General features: G+C 33.4%; 1 protein-coding gene across 3 annotated transcripts in view; it reads left to right on the top strand.

Moving 5' to 3' along the window:
* Positions 1-19,941, top strand: part of LOC114339977 (A disintegrin and metalloproteinase with thrombospondin motifs 9) — a 608,198-nt gene that overhangs the window by 339,999 nt on the left and 248,258 nt on the right. The gene's annotated exons all lie outside the window — the stretch shown is intronic.

Below are 19,941 nucleotides of genomic sequence, written 5' to 3'. Positions count from 1 at the left end.
AATGAAAAAAATAATTTTATTAACGTTTCGACGCCCAAATCGGGTGCCGTTGTCAAAATACAAAATATTACTAAAATAAACTAAAGTGTTGTTGCTAAGCAAAAAAATTCTTCTAATAATTTATTTAATCTCACTCATTTATATTGGCAATTCAGACATATATAAATAATTCAGACATATAAACTTTAGTTTATTTTAGTAATATTTTGTATTTTGACAACGGCACCCGATTTGGGCGTCGAAACGTTAATAAAATTATTTTTTTCATTTTAATTGTGGCTTATTTCCCATATAAATAATTAATCATAAAAATGCCACAAGGAAATAGCTTCAGAACAACATTAATAGAAATCTTCCAATATTATTTCTACGCGTATAATATAATAAAATATGTCTATTGGCTGCAATTCCAGTGTACTCGGCTAAAAGATTCTAGAACAGACCTATGACTTAAATATTTTGTGTTGGTATCTTGTGACGTCACGTACTATGACGCGGATGACGTGCAACGGTATCTATATTGTACGGACTGTATACAGTATTGTTTAATTAAAGGTTTCCTTAAATTCTTTGACTATCTCGTCTATTACATTTATAAAAAGTACCTTGTAACGTCCTGATCGTAGCAAGACCAGGGCATTAAGCAACACCACACTGCTGGGAGGAACGAGGGGAGGAATTCCTCGAACATCCCTTAGGATATTCAAGAGAAAAACATCCACCGTTCCATCCATCAGAATGGTGCTCTGCCCGACTGCTCAGCCCTGGGTTCATTTCCTGTTCATTCTTCTCTCACACCCATCCCAGAAAGGTACAAGAAATAAAAAGTTTACCAAATCATTTTATATACACTATTTATTCAGATAAAAAAAATTAACAAAAATCATTCTATTATGTACAGGCAACCAAATTAATTTTCTGAAGCTGTGACCGAGACCCTGCTGGTCACCGGTATAAAAATTATAAAGTTAAAAAAAAGGTACTCAGCTTTAAGTCCTCTTGTTGGAGTCACACAGTTCTTGTGGGAGGTCTCCAATCTCTGCAGAACTTTCTGTTGCTGTTGGTAGTCGTGGGAATTCTAGAACTATCTTGTTGAAGCCATTCTTCTGATGCATCAGTAAATCAGTAGTTGGATCCAGGATACTGTGGGCTGTTGCGTGATGTCGCTGTCGCGTTTTCTCCAGCTACAGTTTGCTTCCCATATAGTGTTCGCCTGCAGCTTTATTCCCAAAGTAGGGGCCGTCTATCTAACGGCGTACACACAAACACAATAATAATTTATCAGATATTGTCTCTCATTTACGTGGTAATGGAAAAATGAGCCGGTACAAATTTGTATCGGTTTAAATACCTTAAAAGAATTGAAGAAATTAATTTGACGATAATAGGGTCGCTTGTAGAAATATATAGTATATATATATATATATATATATATATATATATATATATATATATATATATATATATAATCGATAACCTTTCTACCCTAAGGTGTTGGGCATACAGTTTCAGATTGAGTCTTAATTTAACTGACAATGTCATACAATGTTGCAAGAAATATATAGTACAGGGGACAAATACCAAGCGGAGCTTGGTGTAGCGTTCAATTGGCTCATTGAAACGTTACAACCTCCTTATCTAACTACCTCCTTTCTTCCTTATCTAACTTCTTGCGTTATTTCAACTTCTTGGTTGCGATTGCATATTTTGTGTTCTTATTGGATTTATTGTTTTCTTATATATGTACACTTTTAGTTGCTACTATCAGGTTTTCGCTTACTTGTTTCATTTTCAGGCTATCCCATATAATTTTCCATTCGATTGAATTAAATGGTTTTTCCATGTCTATAAAACTTGTTGTTTACTTTTTTATTTTTCTTTAAAGCATTCTTTATTACCTATTGCATAGTGAATATACGGTCTCCTGTGTTGTGTCCTCTGAATCCGCTTTGTACGTCCTCTAGGATGTAAGTTATGTTCTATTTCTATCCTGATTTTTCTTTCTATTATTATTTCGTATTTCGTATAGTTTTACTGCTCCACATAATAGGGATATGCCTCTATAGTTCTGACAGTCTCTTGTGTATCCCTTGTTGTGCACTGGTACAATTATTGCATTTTACCATTCTCTAGGCGATATTTTTTTCTTCCATATTAGAATATTAGATGTAACATGTATAATAATCTTTTCTTTGATTTACGTTGTTTATATCTTTTCAACTGAATTCATTATGTCTAAAAATTCATGCAAGAATTTTGGAAAAGCTGAAGGAAAAGATTTTGTGTCTGACCTTAAGATAATTCACCAACGCACTATAGGTGCACATAAGAAGAAGAAGAAGAACGAAGAGGAAACGAAAATATTAATAAACGTACAAGAGGGATTCTCCAAATTAGTACAAACTCAATATTGGTGAAAAATTTCCATAAAAACTTCCAAAGAAAGGGATATATTTCAGTCATCGAATATTGTACTATAAAAACTATGTAATGTTTAATATTTGCTAGTAATTATGTAAATATATCTTTCCTACACGCAAAGTAAAAGCCATACATATTCATAACTCATATTATTTAAATAACAAATTGATTTTTTGTTAAAATCTATGAATACTGGCGCCAATAGTATCTAAATGGGCTTGATAAAACTGATTTATGGACTTTCTTTCATATTAAACAAACTTTACAAAAAGTGTGGTGCCTTATTTGTGAATTGGCAAATATTACAAAAATAGGACATTTTCTGCAACTGAAGCACAAATAATTAAATAGATTTACTTCGTAAGTGAAAACAATTATGGGCTAGTAATTATGTAAGTTAGAAAGGTATTACAAAGTTAAGGTGTTTTATTGCTTAATATGACCAATGGACTCCCAAATACGAAAAAGCCGCGGAGTACTACAAAAAGGATGCATTTTGAGAAAGGGGTGAATTAGTCCCTATGCACTAGGGTGCATTAGAGTGAATTCTTTAAACTTTTCTTACATATATATACATCTAAATTTCAAAATTAAATTTCCTATCGAAATGTCATCTTCTAAAGTCAAAAACAGTGTTTTTTGATAAAAATTTATTCAAAAACGAAGCAAAAAGAAATGAAAAAAGACGATTTTGTTTTTGCCTCATAACTTTTTGCCATGGGGATATAGGCGTAGGCCAGCGGCGTATCCAGGGATGGGGCCCAGAGGGGCCGCCCCCCCCCCAAGCGCTTCATCGAAATTACCAATTCTATTTTTCACCACGATATAAAATACAGAAACGAAAAAAAACATTCTCTCTCTCAGATATAGTTAATCTTCTTAGAAGCCAACTGCCCACCGCAACAAGATCATAAAATTACAGTTATTTTAAAATCTTGGGTTTGTCTCAGGGTAACTCTCTAACGCATCTCATCTAGCCGACGGTCAGCGACCTTGAGCCGAACAGGAGCGCCCTATCTAGATTTATTTTCTAGCCACAGCCACAGATTCATTCGCTTAATAACCGTTGCTCCGACGGGACGTCCTGTTTTCAGTATTTCAGTGGTGCGGTGTGCGGACTGCGGATTTAGTTTTCTGGCGATATTGTAGTATTTCCACTTCCACATGTGCTTCTCGTTAGTTGAAAAGATAAGAAATTTCATTCAGTATTCTTGACGCGACACGAGTCCACAAAGACATTGTAGTAACGTTTTATTTCTAAAAGTTATAAACTATTTACAATTTGCTCAGTTTTTATTTTTTAAAATGGACAAATTTATTATAAAGAAACCTCGTCTGGATATTGAGAGTGAGGGGGAATCTCGATCGATAAACGTAAGTAGATACTCAAATAATAATAATTATTTTGGATTCAAATTTTTATACTTTTGTGGCCTGTTGATAGTTTTCCAATTTTTTTATACTTGTTTCTTGTTTGATTTCAGGTTGCAACATGTTCAAATGATTTTTCCAATCCATCTACTTCTCAGGTCACTACCACCAGCTGTTCCAGTTTCCAAGGATGTTTAAAGACTCAAGTCGAAGTTGAAGGATTGGTATTTGCAAAAAATGATATTGGGCATTTTGTTGGAGTATCAAACATAAGTGATGCAGATAAGATAACTTTATTACGAAGAGTATGGGAACCTTTGCCTTCCCACAAGTTCTGTGTTGAAATTATTGGGTCAAAGAAACGCACTTTCCAAGTTAAATGGCTGCAGAGATTTCCTTGGTTGGCCTACTCTGATAAGCTGAAAGGTGCATTTTGTAAATTATGTGTAGTATTTTGTCCATCAGCAGTTGGTAGTGGATATCATGAGTCTCCGGAAAACTTAGTAAAAAAAGCTTTCCGTAAATGGAAAGACGCCATTGAAGTTTTTCAGAAGCATTCTAGGACAAAATACCATCAACACTCAAGCATAGCAAAGGATGAATTTTTTAAAGTTTTTGATGGACAACAGCAAAATGTAATTCAACAATTGCAGAAAAAAAATAAAACTGAAATAGAAAGAAACCGAAACATTTTAAGATCAATTATCGAAACCATAGTATTGTGTGGGCGACAAGAGATACCATTGCGAGGCCATCGCGATTCAGGTCGTCTGTCACTTGAAGAACCTAATATAAATGATGGGAATTTTAGAGCTTTGTTACGCTACCGAGCTAATCATGGTGACAATATATTAGCTGAACACATACAGCATGCTCCAGGAAATGCATCATATTTCAGTCCTAAAGTGCAAAATGAGTTAATAACTCTTATGGGGAAACAGATAGAAAGCGCCATCTTGACGAGAGTAAAAAAATGTACCTTCTTTACAGTGCTAGGTGATGAAACAACTGACATAAGTCGTGTAGAACAATTCTCACTTTGTGTTCGTTACGTTGATTTTGAGTGCATTGATCTGAGAGAAGACTTTATTACATTTGTTCCAGTAGATGACGTAACCGGAGCTGGTCTTGCTTTTGCATTACAATCACAAATCATACGGCTAGGACTTCGAATGGAAAATGTTCGTGGTCAAGGTTATGATGGAGCATCAGCGATGCGAGGGGCATTCAACGGTGTTCAGTCGATCATAAGACGAGATTTTCCTAAAGCAATGTATACACATTGTTCATCACATTGCCTAAACTTGTGTTTAAGCGATGCTGCAAAAACACCATACATCCGAAATTGTTTCGCCAAAATATCTCAAATTAGCACTTTTTTTCGAGCTTCAGCAAAGCGAGCTAAGATTCTAAGAGATGTGTTAGAAGAAAGAGGGAAAGCCAATAGTGGTCTCCATAGATATTGCGAAACTAGATGGGTGGAAAGGCATGACGCAGTTATTGTTTTAGCTGAATGCTTTGAATGCATTATTTCTGCACTGGAGGTTGTCATCGAAAACCATAAAAATGATGCAGCTATCGAAGCTGCTAGTCTACATACAAGCTTATGTAAATTCGAATTTATAATAACGTTGACTATAATGTCAAAAATGTTATCTGTAACATTAACTACATCCAAATATTTACAAAAGGAAACTCTTGAGTTAGGTGCAGCGTTAGAAAAAATCAGCTTGACGGAAAAAACTTTTTCTAACATGAGGACAGATGACGAGTTTTCAAAAGTTTTCAACATGGCTCAATAATTAGCAAACAAATTAGAAGTTCCTGTGATGGTTCCGAGGATAGTTGGAACACAAAGATTTCGGTCAAATATCGAATCACGAACTCCAGAAGAGTTTTATCGTCGTACGGTATACATTCCTTACATAGATAAAATAATGACATCCCTAAAAGACAGATTTTTAAGTCACAAGGATATATTAAGAGGGCTTGATAATTTTGTGCCCGCTAACTCTGTCAAAAAACAATATGATGACCTAAGACCTGCATTAGAGTTTTACAAAGATGATCTGCGGAGTTCAAACAATTTCATTCTGGAAGCGGAGTACAATCTATGGAAAACTCACTGGCAGACATTTGCAGCAGATAAGTTACCCAAAAGTGCGCTAGATACCCTTAGAAACATGGACTGGGACATGTTTCCTAATATTAAAATTTTATTAACCATTCTCGCCGTAATCCCAGTTACAACAAGTTCAGTAGAACGATCATTTTCAACGTTGAAGAGGCTGAAAAACTACCTCCGGAATTCTACTGGGGAAGAAAGATTAACAATGTTAACACTACTAACCGTCCACCGAGATATACCAGTAAATATAGAGGATGTCATCAACGAGTTCAACAACCAGAAGATTAAGTCTTTCGTGATAAAAGTAAACAGTACGCAATAAGTATTATACTCTTCTTTTATACGTTATTTAATTAAAAGCTAATGTTCACTACTCTTTTAATTTTTTATGGCCTACAAATTTAGTTCATATAAATTTAAATACCCTCATACATAAATTTATTATTATACGATATGACTTTCAAATATTTTTCGCTATTAAGTATGGTTCAGGTTTGCGTTTGATTGAATTTGGATAATAATCTATGAAAATAGTATAACCTTCATATTTATATTTATAGATGGGTATAGGTATATTTCTAAAGTAACTGAGAGGGCCCCCCCCAAAAGAAAATCCTGGTTACGCCACTGGCGTAGGCGTTGCTTCACACAACAAACTACTATTCTTTTTCAAAGTTTCTATAAAGTTAAAACTTTGTTATTATTAGTATACCAGATAAAATAAAAAAGTTCTTGTATTTACGTAGCGTTTAACTATATTATGTCTCCAACAATGTTAAGATATTATAGTGACCAAGTTTTTTCTACCAAAATATTTTTTCTACCACTTCGTTGAAGTTTATATGATATGTTTCCTATTCACCTGTTTAAAGTGTAATAGAAAATGTTTAAAGTGTCATTTAAAGTGAATTGAGTTGTAAATATCGCAAAAACAATCATAACAACGTAAAAATTTATTGTCCTATGAACATAAAAACAACTTTGCTACACAAAACATCTCGTAGCGCTCATTTTTCAGCTCGACCTCGTATAAACCTGTATATTTACACGAAGTGCATTTTGCGGTATGCCAATTCTAAACCAATAAATATAATTTGAGCCTACGCACATTACAAGCTGACTGGCCAGCCGGCTAACGCAAACGTTCATACTCCAGGGAAATAAGCAAAAAAGAAGACCTTGTTCGGGACTTGAAATAATCCAAGTAAATTTAATGAAAACATTTCTCTTAATAAAAGGTATATTTATTTAAAAACCCTTAGAAGGTACGCAAATATCACAGGACGTTTTCGCTCTCTAAAAAGAGCATCATCAGTGTTAAAACCTTTTACATGTTGACTGAATGTCTTACATAGTTAAATTAATTAAGAAATCTAAAGGCTGGATTTAATCCCTAAGGATAAGGCCCTGGGGCACTATATAACTCCCACGAGGCACGTAGGTGTAGGTGTTCACGCTAGGTGAAAATTATTTCTTCACATTGAGAGCGGTGAATGGCAACTAAAGTAAAATTTTGAGAGAAAACATAACTCGTTCTAACATCAGACGGAATGACGGAAATGATTTCAAAATTTTACTTTAGATGCCAGAAATCTAGGTAGTTATTTTTAATAAATATTTACTTATTTTGTGTATCATTTATTTTTATTATTCCTTTAGGTTCACATTTACTGATTTATTATATTTAATATTTGACAGCAGTGTAAGATACCTAAGATACCTTTTCTTGGCGCCCATGATTTGTTAGTGTTATTTAATTTGTTCTTCTTTATCAATTGTTCTCCTTTATTTATTTTCAGAACATTATTCTTATCTTAGTCTATACCTTTTGTAGTCATCATTATCTACTTTGAACTACTGTTCTTCGACAGGCATGCAAACGAGCCGTATCCATCCTTGAGTGTCAAGTTGTTCTCTTGCATCTCTTGCTAGCCAACTCTATTCAGTTTGCCTCTGTCTCTTCATACTTCTACCCCTTTTAATTCCCCTTTCCTCAACTTCATCATCTTATCATTATCTCCCCATACAAGTACTACTGCAAAAAGTAGTATTTTCTCTCTATCCTCATATGTATTTCATTACTTCAGCTTTTTCTTAGTATTTTATTACCTCGGCTTCTCAACGTAGAAGCCACCTCACTCTCTCTTCATTGTTTGTTCCAATAGCATTCATCTGGTTCCTTTTGTTTTTCCTTACTTCTGTTGGAGTTTATCGTCCTCTTTACTTTCACTCCAACAGAAGTTCTTCTTTTTTTGTTACATTGGCCGCTCTCAATGTGAAGACTTAAGGGGTTACATAGGTCTTGCGGGTAAAAAAAGTGACTTTAAAAAAAAATTTAGCTAGAAAACTAAAAATTATTTTTATTTATAATTGAACATGTAAAAGTATAGTACTTAAGGTACTCTCAAAAAATATTTCAGCTAGAAATATTCATTTTTGTAGAGTTGACTGCAATTTTTCGATAACAGCCCTTTTTTTGCGGTAGGGAGCATAACTAAGTCCAGTCTCATCTGAAATCAAAAAATCAAAAAGTTTCTTGTAGTTTATACCTCTGGCTAGTGAATGAACGAAGAAATTTTTATTAGCTGAAGTTGTTTTTGTTTTATAAAAAAAAAACTGCTTTAAAAATGGTCATTTTTGAAAAAATGTGAAAAAAATTGGGGTCGAAAATGTGTTTACTTATGTAAAACCTTCAAATTTCATTTTTTTTAATTCCTTCGTTCATTCACTAGGCAAAGGTATAAACTACAAGAAACTTTTTGATTTTTTGATTTCAGATGAGACTGGACTTGAGTTATTCTGCCCACCGCAAAAAGGGCTGTTGTCGAAAAATTGCAGTCAACTCTACAAAAATTAATATTTTTGGCTGAAATTTTTTTTTTGAGAGTACGTTAAGTACTATATTTTTACATGTTCCAATTATAAATAAAAATAATTTTTAGTTTTCGAGATAAAATTTTTTTAAAAAGTCACTTTTTTACCCGCAAGACCTATACCTATGTAACCCCTTAATTTTCACCTAGCAACCCACGTGCCTCGTGGGAGTCATATAGTGCCCCAGGGCCTTATCCTTAGGGAGTATATCCATCCTTTGGATTTCTTAATTAATTTAACTATGTAAGACATTCAGTCAACATTTAAAAAGTTTTAACCTTTGTATTTTTGGGTAGCTCAGCATGTCAAGCCCGTAACATTGATGATGCTCTTTTTAGAGACCGAAAACGTCCTGTGATATTTGTGGCTCTTCTAAGGGTTTTTAAATAATATACCTTTTACTAAGAGAAGTGTTTTCACTAAATTTACTTGGATTGTTTTAAAGTCCCTAAGTTGTGATCATGTATAGAGTGAATGTAATGACATTATACCATACCTAACTCCTGAAATAAAGGTTTACAGTGTTCCCTATTCTCTGCACCTGCAAGTATCCTTACTACTTTCTTTTGTAATTTAAAAATTCTGTCTGGGTGACAAGAGCCACCCCAAACAGTTATTCCGTAATTTAAATGGCTATGGAACAGTGCAAAGTAGATCATTCTAAGGGTACTTTTAGGGATCATAAAAACTAAGTTGCGTATCAAAAATATAGTTGTAGCTGTATGAACTCCAGTCCAAATTATCACCTAGGAAAATTCCTAAGAGTTTAACACTATTTCCTAAGACATACTTCCGATCGGAACTAAACATCAAATTCTGAATGTTGTCTTCATTTAGCTTGAGACCATTATGCATAAACCAGTTTTTTGCTTTATGAGTATCACTATCTATTTTAGTTTTCAAATTATATTGATTAATGTCAGTATTTATGAGAGTTGTATCATCTGCAAAGCACACACATTTTGTATAGTGTTTTCATCAAGTATATCAAGTAATCATAGTATTAAGTATATATATTTATAGTGTTTTCTCGTTATTGGAGGGATTTCCATGCCATTATATTTTCTTTTTCACAGCTTGAGTGGTTGTTCTAGATAAATTTTCAAAAGGGCAGGCTAAATACAGCGACCCTGCTTCAATCATTTCGTGATCTTAAATCCCTGAGACATCCTTGATCTAAACAACCAAGTTTTATAATTTTACGTCTCTTCTTCTTCTTTTTGTATAGACAATGTGCCTCTAGTAAGTTGTTGTTCCATCGTTTTCGTGGTCTTCCCACTGATCGTCTTCCTATTGGGGAACCTTCTCTCGCTGTCTTGCCTACCCTATTTGTTGTCATTTGGCTTATGTGGTCATTCCATTCTATTCTTCTGTTTCTTACCCAGTTATTAATGTTGTCCACCTTGCATCTCCGTCGTATATCTGTACTTCTGGCTCTATCCCATAGAGTCTTACCATCGATTTTTCGAAGGGTTTTTATCTCCGCTGTTTCGAGCAATCTTTTGTCCTCTCTGTGTCGGGTCGTGTTTCTACCGCGTATGTCATTATTAGTCTGATGACTGTTTTGTAAATTCTGCCTTTCATTTCTTTTCCGATATTTTTATTTCTCCATATTGTGTCATTCAGGCAACCTGCGGCTCTGTTTGCTCTATTCACTTGATTTTCCACTTCTGTTTCGAGCCTTCCGTAGCTAGATAGTGTGATGCCTAGGTATTTAAACTCCATCACTTGTTCTATTATCTGACCTTTCAGCTCCAATTTACGTCTTATTGGATCTGCTGTTATAACCATGCATTTTGTCTTTTTTGAGGAAATTAAAATGTAATTTTATGTCAACTATATAAATTTAGCTTTTCAATAGAGTGCAAAAAATCGAAAAAATCGCGTTTTTTACACTAAATTATTAATAAATAAAAAACGGCTCCGGACTCTTGGCATTAACTCGGTAGGTTTTTTTCATATACGTTTGCAATAAGTAGAAAAATTATCAGATACGGGGATTATTCAAAGTCCTCAGAAAATTCTTACTTTCCTGGACTATCAAGCAAAGATTCAGCAGCGTCTGCTACATACCTGTCTATTGTTTTTTAAATACCTATCTACCAGTTTTACTGGATTCGCCGCGAAATTAATGTGTTTCCAATCAGTTTGGAAGTGTGAGAAAAACCTGCACACCTGTTTGTTATCTTTAGTTATGTAACGCGAGTTTAGAAACGGAGTTTGGGTTAGTATTAGCAAGAGAAAATATATGAAGTTCGGTATTGGGTCACATTTGTTTGCGAGAACTAAAAAGCTGTATGCACTAGTGCACATACTGCGTAAACAAACTGAGGAAAAGTAAAGTAATTACAGACAAAGTATATAAATCAATACAGGGTTGAAAGAAGTAACGGCGAAATTTGCTCCAGTTTGCAAAAACACCAGCATTTCATCTCTACGTGGTAATGTCAAATGTTGGCTGAGTGGAATGTTAGCAAACCATCATTTAAAAAGTCATCTACCTACGGTGTAATATGTAATCACTACTTTTCCTTTACAAAAAGTGCTATGTAATAATACTTACGTGAATATGATAAGAAAATTTTCTTTTGGACCTTATAACTTTTTTCTTGTCATTTTACAATAAAATGGCATCAAAGCAATATTATAGAGGGTTTTTGGATTTTTCGACAAATAATTTTCACTGTGAATTTGTTTTTTCATTAACTTTTCTAGGTTCTTCAGCGCTCCGAAGTTGACCGGGTTCTTGAATAATCGTATGAACACTATAAAAACGAACCATTAGGCTTTCTTTTCTATCATATACTTTTTTATTCACATAATAATTTTGATAACTTTCCTATTAGTGGAGTCACTGAAGGTTTTCACCTCCGATTTCGTTGAACCTCCATCGATTTTCATGAAAATTGGTCAGTAATTAGAGGATACCTCAAGGAACAAAGGTGACATAATGCCAACTTGCGCTTTTACCCTGGGGGTGGATGCCACCCCTTCTCGGGGGTGAAAATTATTTTATTAAAAATAAAACCATAAATCGATAGAGGGACAAATTATAAGCAGAATTATTAATATAAATCAACACTTTTTGAGTTATTAAAGACCAAAAATTTTAGTATTTCGTAAAAAAATGCATGTTTTAAATCGGTTTTTCACGTATAACTCAAAAACTATAAGCTTTTACAAAATAGTTATTATTACTGAAATTGGTGATAATAGAAAACTGAATACATTCCTCACTTAAAAAACTAAACTAATGTTACTTAAAAGTGAGTTATTGGCAATTGAATGTGTATTTTTTTCGAAGAGTACTCAAATCTAAGTATTCAAGCTTAAATAACGGGAAAACGATGCAATGTATAAAATATACCTGCTAATAATTTGTCAACGTACTTCGAAATACCTATTAAATGAGCTTCAGAACAAGTTGATAGCGTCAAAATTAAGCAAGTTATGATGAAAATAAAAGAACCCTTTCGAACTTTTTAGGAAAAAGTGAAAAATAAAACATACGCCATCTCCACAAAAATTAAAATTTATAATAATCCTTACAAAAACTTCTTTAAATTAGCATAAGTAATGATTTCAATAATTTTGACCGGTTTAGAATGTAGGTTTTTGAAAAAAAAAAATCATAATTTTTAAAATTATTGTAATTTTAATATTCTTTTGATAACAACTCCAAAAATACTCAATATACGTAAAAAATGATAAATACCCAAATTTGAGTTTATTCTGTGCCAAATATTTTATCTGTTTTACTATTTCCATAGGGTAATAAATAACCGAGATAAAAAAGTTTAAATCTTAAATTTCGCTGTGAAAACCATGCAACCGGGGCCATTTAACCTTTTATTTTTAAAAAAGTGAGGGGTATAGAAGATTAAATTCAACGTCATTAAATAGCACTTAGAATCAACTTCCAAACAGTTTTTAGATAAACCTGATATCTTAAGAATAAACGGAGTTATTAAAAAAAACAATAACATTTTTTGGAAAAATAAAAAAAAATTTAAAAAAGTTTTGGTGCAAAAATTTTAATGCTATGTTATGTTATAAAATGCATTATTTTCCCGTTATTTCAGCTTGAATACTTATATTTTTTTACTCTCTGAAAAAAATATATATTCAATTACCTATAACTCAGTTTTAGTTAACACTAAAAGGTTTTTCTAATAAAGGAATTATTTCATTTTTTATTAGCCTCAATTTTGGTAATATAAACTTTTTTGCAAAAACTTATAGTTTTTGAGTTATTGATGAAAAATCGGTTAAAAACATGCATTTTTCTCAAGAAAAATTAAAATCTTTGATCTTCAATAACTCAAAAAGTTTTGATTTATTTTAATAAATTTATATAACAAATTTTGCTTAGAATTTGTGCCTCTATCGAATTATGGGGTTATTTTCAATAAAATAATTTTCACCCTCGAGAAGGGGTGGCATCCAACCCCAGGGTAAAACCGCAAGTTGGCACCATGTCGCCTTTGTTCCTTGAGATATCCTCTAACCACTCACCAATTTTCATGCAACTCTATGGAGGTTCAACGAAATCGGAGGTAATAGCTCATATCCACCTCCAGTGACTGCACTATACCGGGTGTCCACTTATATTTTCCCCCATTTTAACTGCCTATAACTTCTAAACGGCTTAAGATAGAAATATGCGGTTTTCGCTGAAATGTTTTATTTTAGTAAAAGTTTTGTCTGAATGGATTGAATTTTTTATATCGCTTTCAAATACGAAAAGAAAAATGGCGGATTTTTGAAAAAAACGTTGTTGACTTTTTTTTAATGGAACACCCAGTATATTTTTTTGTAAATTGAAAGAAAGGTCATTCACCTATCCAGCGATATAAAGTTTTTCAGAATCTGTTTTCAAATCACTGAGTAATTAATTTTTAAAATGATAGGTGCAACGTGGATATCACATACCTAAATAACATAACTAAGCAAATTGATATTATGTAGTATGTGATTTCCACATTGCATCTCTCATTTTAAAAATTAATTGCTCAGTCATTTGACAACCGATTTTACAAAATTTTATATCGTTGGATAGGTAATTGACCGTTGTTTCAAGTTTTTGGGTAAATGACCATTTTTTATATCCCTTTTAAATAAAAATGGTGGATTTTTGAATAAAAAAACGTTGTTGACTTTTTTTATTGAAACACCCAGTATATTTTTTTGTAGCTTGAAAAACGGTCATTTACCTATCCAGCGAAATAAAATTTTTAAAAATCGGTTGTCAAATGACTGAGCAAATAATTTTTAAAATGAGAGATGCAATGTGGAAATCACATAAAATAATATCATTTTGTTTAGTTATGTTATTTAGGTATGTGATATCCACGTTGCACCGCTCATCTTAAAAATTAATTACTCAGTGATTTGCCAACCGATTTTGAAAAACTTTATATCGCTGGATAGGTGAATGACCTTTCTATCAATTTACAAAAAAATATACTGGGTGTTCCATTAAAAAAAAGTCAACAATGTTTTTTTCAAAAATCCGCCATTTTTCTTTTCGTATTTGAAAGCGATATAAAAAATTCAATCCATTCAGACAAAACTTTTACTAAAATGAAACATTTCAGCGAAAACCGCATATTCTATCTTTAGCCGTTCAGAAGTTATAGGCAGTTAAAATGGGGGAAAATATAAGTGGACACCCGGTATTTTATTCCTAATTTATTATCGACCTTTTTCTCGACCAACTATGAGGTAGAGTCTGGAGGCGCGTTTTTTTACGTTGTATCCCCATTAAGCCCAATCCACGGCTAATTTAGAGTCGAGAGATAGTATTGAGCGTAATTATATATTCAAAAAGTTGTTTCCAGCTATTTTTTTTTTATTTTCTTGGATGGTCCAGTCTGCGGTACAGGATCTAACTTAATATAAGAGATGAATGTTTGCGCAAGAACGGGAGTTAGAATTAGTGTCATTGTCGATAATTTACCTTATATTAATTTGATATTTCCATGATGTTACTCCAGGTTTAACCAGAACATTTGAAGCACACTGCACAGCATTTCAGGCCTGCTTTTCAGCAACCACACATATTCCACAGTTTCCCATGCATTTGCAGAAAATTAATTTCAGAATTTCGGGGTGGAGTTTTGAAAGTTTAAATTTTTTTTTTATATTAAACACAAGCTGTGTTTAGACTACTGAAATCTGGTCATCAGTTGACCAATTATCAGTTCTTCTTTAACTTATATTACTACATGATACATAATCTAAGATCTTAACCCTATGGTGTCCTCTAATTTTTTTTAACAAGTATGAAATTTTAAAACTAAAACTAACACACAATACAACACTATGCTCTGATTTTACACTAACACTTTACACTAACTCAAATGGTTTTCTTCGTTTGAGTCTTCTTTCTAGCCCAGTATTATCGAGGAGCTGGATGGCCTCGATGTTTACATGACTATGGAGCCGTTGTTCGTGACTACCTGCCATCTTCTTGATAACTTTGTCTACATCTTCCATCTCAAGATCCTTGTGGAGGTCGACATTTCGGATATACCAAGGAGCATCAACGATGTTCCGTAATACTTTATTCTGGAATCTCTGGATAATCTGAATATTACTTGAATTGGCACAGCCCCAGAGTTGGCAACCATACATCCATACTGGTCTAAGTATTTGTTTGTATAAAAGTATTTTGTTATATGTGGACAATGCAGAGTTTCTTCCCATCAGCCAATACATTTTTTTGTAACGGATACCTAATTCTTCCCTTTTTTTTTTTAATGTGGACTTTCCAGTGAAGACTTGCATCAAGTGTGATACCTAAATATTTTGCAGAAGATGCATATGGTATTTGGGCATCATTTATTCTAATTGGAATGTTTTCGATTTTTTTATTTGTAAAATTGACATGAATAGATTTAGATTAATTAATTTGATTTTCCATTTTTTAGTCCAGTTGTGTATTTTATTGATTGCCGACTGTAATTTTTCTGCTGCTTCTTCGCTGGTATCACCTACTGCTAAGATAGCGGTGTCATCTGCAAATGTGGCTATAGTATCATTTTCCATTTCAGGTACATCGTATGTGTATAACAGGTAAAGAACAGGACCTAATACGCTTCCTTGAGGGACTCCTGCTCTGATTTCTTTTAGATCAGTGTACACGTCTTCTGGCTTAATTCTGAAATATCTGTCAGATATATATGATTGTAAAATTTCTGAATATTGTTTAGGCATAAGAATTTTGAGTTTGTAGACTAAACCTTCATGCCAAACTTTGTCGAAGGCCTTAGCTACGTCTAAAAAGATTGTAGAACATACTTTTTTTTCTTCTAATGATTTTTCAATTATGTTAGTCATTCTGTGTACCTGATCAATCGTAGAATGTTTATTTCTGAAGCCAAATTGGTGGTTTGGAATCATTTTTTTCTCTCTTCTATTATTGGTTTTATTCTTTTTAGCAGAAGTTTCTCAAAAAGCTTCGACATCACTGGTAAAAGTGATAATGGTCTATATGAAGACACTTCATTTGGTGATTTTCCTGGTTTTGGTATCATTATAACCTCAGCTATTTTCCATAAATTTGGAACATATCTCAATCTAAATGCAGCATTGATGATGTTGGTCAATTTGACTATGGCTTTACGAGGCAGGTTTTTTAGTAATTCTCCAGTAATTAGATCATATCCTGGTGCCTTCTTATAAACTTTAAATTGTTATCGAAATTTTTCGATGCTTTTTCGAACCCCAATTTTCAGGATCGTAGAGTTTGCCGAGCTACTACTGAACCTGGTGTTAAACCCGGAGTCTGTGGAAACGGGCTGCATCTCGTGTTGGAGAAAGCGATGATAAATGTATTTTTAAAACAAAATCAATGGGAAAGTCCCCGTATTGAAATGTATTTTTGGTCGCTGTCTTGGCAAATCATTTGTAACTTATGCTGTCCAAAGAATCATCTTTATTTCCTAAATAAAAAGAGACGAAACCTAGCAAGCAACAGTTCGCCAACAACAGTAATCAAATATGACTCACCTTTCTTACTGTAGGGGAGCCCAAGCGGCGATTTTTGCAGTTACTTGAGCGCGTCAAATTATCATATGAGGAGAAAGATGGTACCCTGCAGATGTACCGCTACCATATTATATTGGCTCTTAACACAAGGGAGTTCGTTCAGGGGGGCGCGACAAAAAAATCTATCCTTAAAAATACTCGAAATTGTCATATTAAGATAAGGTAAGTTAAGTACATGCAAAACAGTAAATATTTCAAAAATCTGACGATTTGAGCGGGGCATACGGAAATGAGCGAGTCAAAATTTTCACAAAAAAAAGCGAATATTTCGCGAAATGAACGTCAGATCGAAAAACTAAAAACTACGTGTTCAATATTTTTCAAAAATCTATCGAAAGATACCAAACATGACCCCCCACGGAGAGCGGTGGGGGGTAAATTTAAAATTTTAAATACAAATCCCGCGATATTTCGAAAAATAAACATCGGATCGAAAAACTGCAAAATACACTTATTCAATATTTTTGAAAAATCTATCGAATGGTACCAAACACGACCCCCACGGAGGTGGGGTGGGGGGTCACTTTAAAATCTTAAATGGGAGCCCCCATTTTTTATTGCAGATTTGGATTCTTTGCGTAAAAATAAGCAACTTTTATTCGACACATTTTTTTCGAGTTATGGATAGATGGCGCTATAATCGGAAAAAACGATTGTTGGAAATGGAAAATTAAATTAAAAAATGGAAAGCGACCACTAAAATGAAAAATTGTACTCAACTTTTTTTGGTTTTAGGACCTAATAATCACAACCCAATAGGTCCTCATAACGCTCGAGTGAGTGCACATTTAGCATACTTTGCTCCTCTACCATAAGAAATAATGCCGTTCCGCTCAGAACATTTCTGTACAATTTTGATTAATTAAGTTTACCGATCTTGTAAGCTGCTTATGCTTTGTCACGTCCTCAACAAACATGGAGAAACAGCAAATTTTCTGTAATGACGTTGCCATATATAAAACTTGGAGGACAGTATAATTATTGATCCAACTTGCACCCTTTTGAAGGCTTAAAAGTGACATTGGACTGCTTCCTTCCTAATGCCGCGAGCAAGACAAGAATGTCAATGCCCTTTCTACGATATGTAGTCACAGAATCATAGGATTGAGATGATGTAAACGCAGAACAAGTATTGACCGTATCTTCATCTAATTCAGCTTTAGTCGTCACTAAAATCCACTTCTGATAGAGCAAGAAGGTCTATTAAGTTTGTTTTGTTCTTTTCATTATCAAGTTTATCTTAGAATTCATTCGGTGCTCTTAATTAACTTTATTTCTTTTGATTGGTGGTTTTCCATGCGTCTTGTGGTGGGGGAATGGGTCGATAATAAATTAATAATAATATAGCAATGTTAATAAAATATTAAACTGATTTAAAATAAAATTAAACAAATTTGTAGTGGAAATTATTTTGTTGAAAAATGCTATATAAAATTGCTCTGATATAATTTTATTGTAAATGAACTTAAAATAGTTATAATGACCAAAAAATCTAAGTTGACGGCCGGGGAGAAGGGTAACAACCCTATAAACTTAAACTTAAGCTTATAGTAACCCCCCCCCCATGCACATCAAAAAAATAATTGTGTCCTCTGAAAAATGCAACACTAAATTATTGTAACTTTTCAATTGACTATTTAGGAAATACTTGACTATCGACAGTGTGAGATTCCAAGATCTACATGTGCTGACTTCACGAAGGGTCTAGAAACCCACAAGAAACGAGGTGACGTTGCGCTGAAAGACTTCGGATATAATTCCAAAATAGCGGAGAAACATATAATACAGGAAATTAATTTTTAGAGATGCAGTCTAATAAATATGTTTTTAGCGTGAAATAAATAAAGTGTTATAAATTAATTATGTTTTTAGTGTTAAAGACAAATAAATTAAAATAGATTTTTGTCTTATATTATATAAGTTATTATCCGTAAAAGAGGTAAACTATTTACAAAAAGCATGTAAAAACTTCCGACATTCACATAATATTTACATAGAGATTATCGTCGTTGGAAAAGTTGGAATGCATAAATACACACAACTTGAACCTTATGCAAATGTCATTCCGCTTTTCTATTATCTTTATTGTCTCACTTGACACACGCCTCGGACATACATATATACTTAAAACTACTTGATAGTAATTTATTGCTATATAAAATATGCTTTATTCAAACGAGGAAAAGACAATTAATATTTCAATGACATTTACAAGACTTAATTGTTTGTTACTGTTAATGAGTTAGTGGAAAAAAAGCTGGATGGATTTATAGCTGATAGTTTTTGATTGATTCTGAGACTGTGCAGAATATTGTATGAAGTTGTTTGTAAACCTAGTCATTTCGGTCCTTATTAACAGACTTTACTAGTCCAATATGGCAACAGTGCGACTAGATCAGAAGTTTTCAAGCAGAGAGAGAGGGGTTCGACAAGGATACATTTTATCCACTGACTCAATATTATGGTTAACATATCATGTTTAGAATGATAAGTAGGTGAAGTAACGGTGGCTAGTAGAAAAATCTCCAATTTAAGATTTGCTGATGGCACTACACTTATAGCAACAAATGAATAAGAAATGCTAGACCTCTTTCGAAGAGCTGAAAAGCATTAAAGTTGATCCTAAACATAATAAAGACAAGACGAAAATAGTGGTGATAGATTCAACACTAATCAACTGAGCAACCAAACCAGTTACAGGAATATCAGATAGTAAACAGCTTCAAGTATCTCGGATCCAGTATAACTGACGATGACAACTGTGTAGCAGAATTTCTGAGACGCGTTGGTATGGCATAAAATGCGATGAGTCGGCTAACTGCATAAGTTTGGAAACACAGATGTATCTCTCAAAAGAACAAGAATAGATTGGTAAACACACTTATATTCTCAATATTTCTATACGGAACATTTGACTTTTTGCGCATAAGAACGCCTTTAAGTTATGGTGTCGATCCCGAGCCTTAATAATGAAGATACAACAAGAGAGGCAGAAAGAGAGAGGGAGAGATAGAGAGAGAAAGAGAGAGAAAGAGAGAGAGAGAGAGAGAGAGAGAGAGAGAGAGAGAGAGAGAGAGAGAGAGAGAGAGAGAGAA

The sequence above is a fragment of the Diabrotica virgifera genome, chromosome 7, assembly GCF_917563875.1.
Source record: "Diabrotica virgifera virgifera chromosome 7, PGI_DIABVI_V3a".
Lineage (NCBI taxonomy): Eukaryota > Metazoa > Arthropoda > Insecta > Coleoptera > Chrysomelidae > Diabrotica > Diabrotica virgifera.
This window is presented reverse-complemented; position numbering and strand designations above follow the sequence as displayed.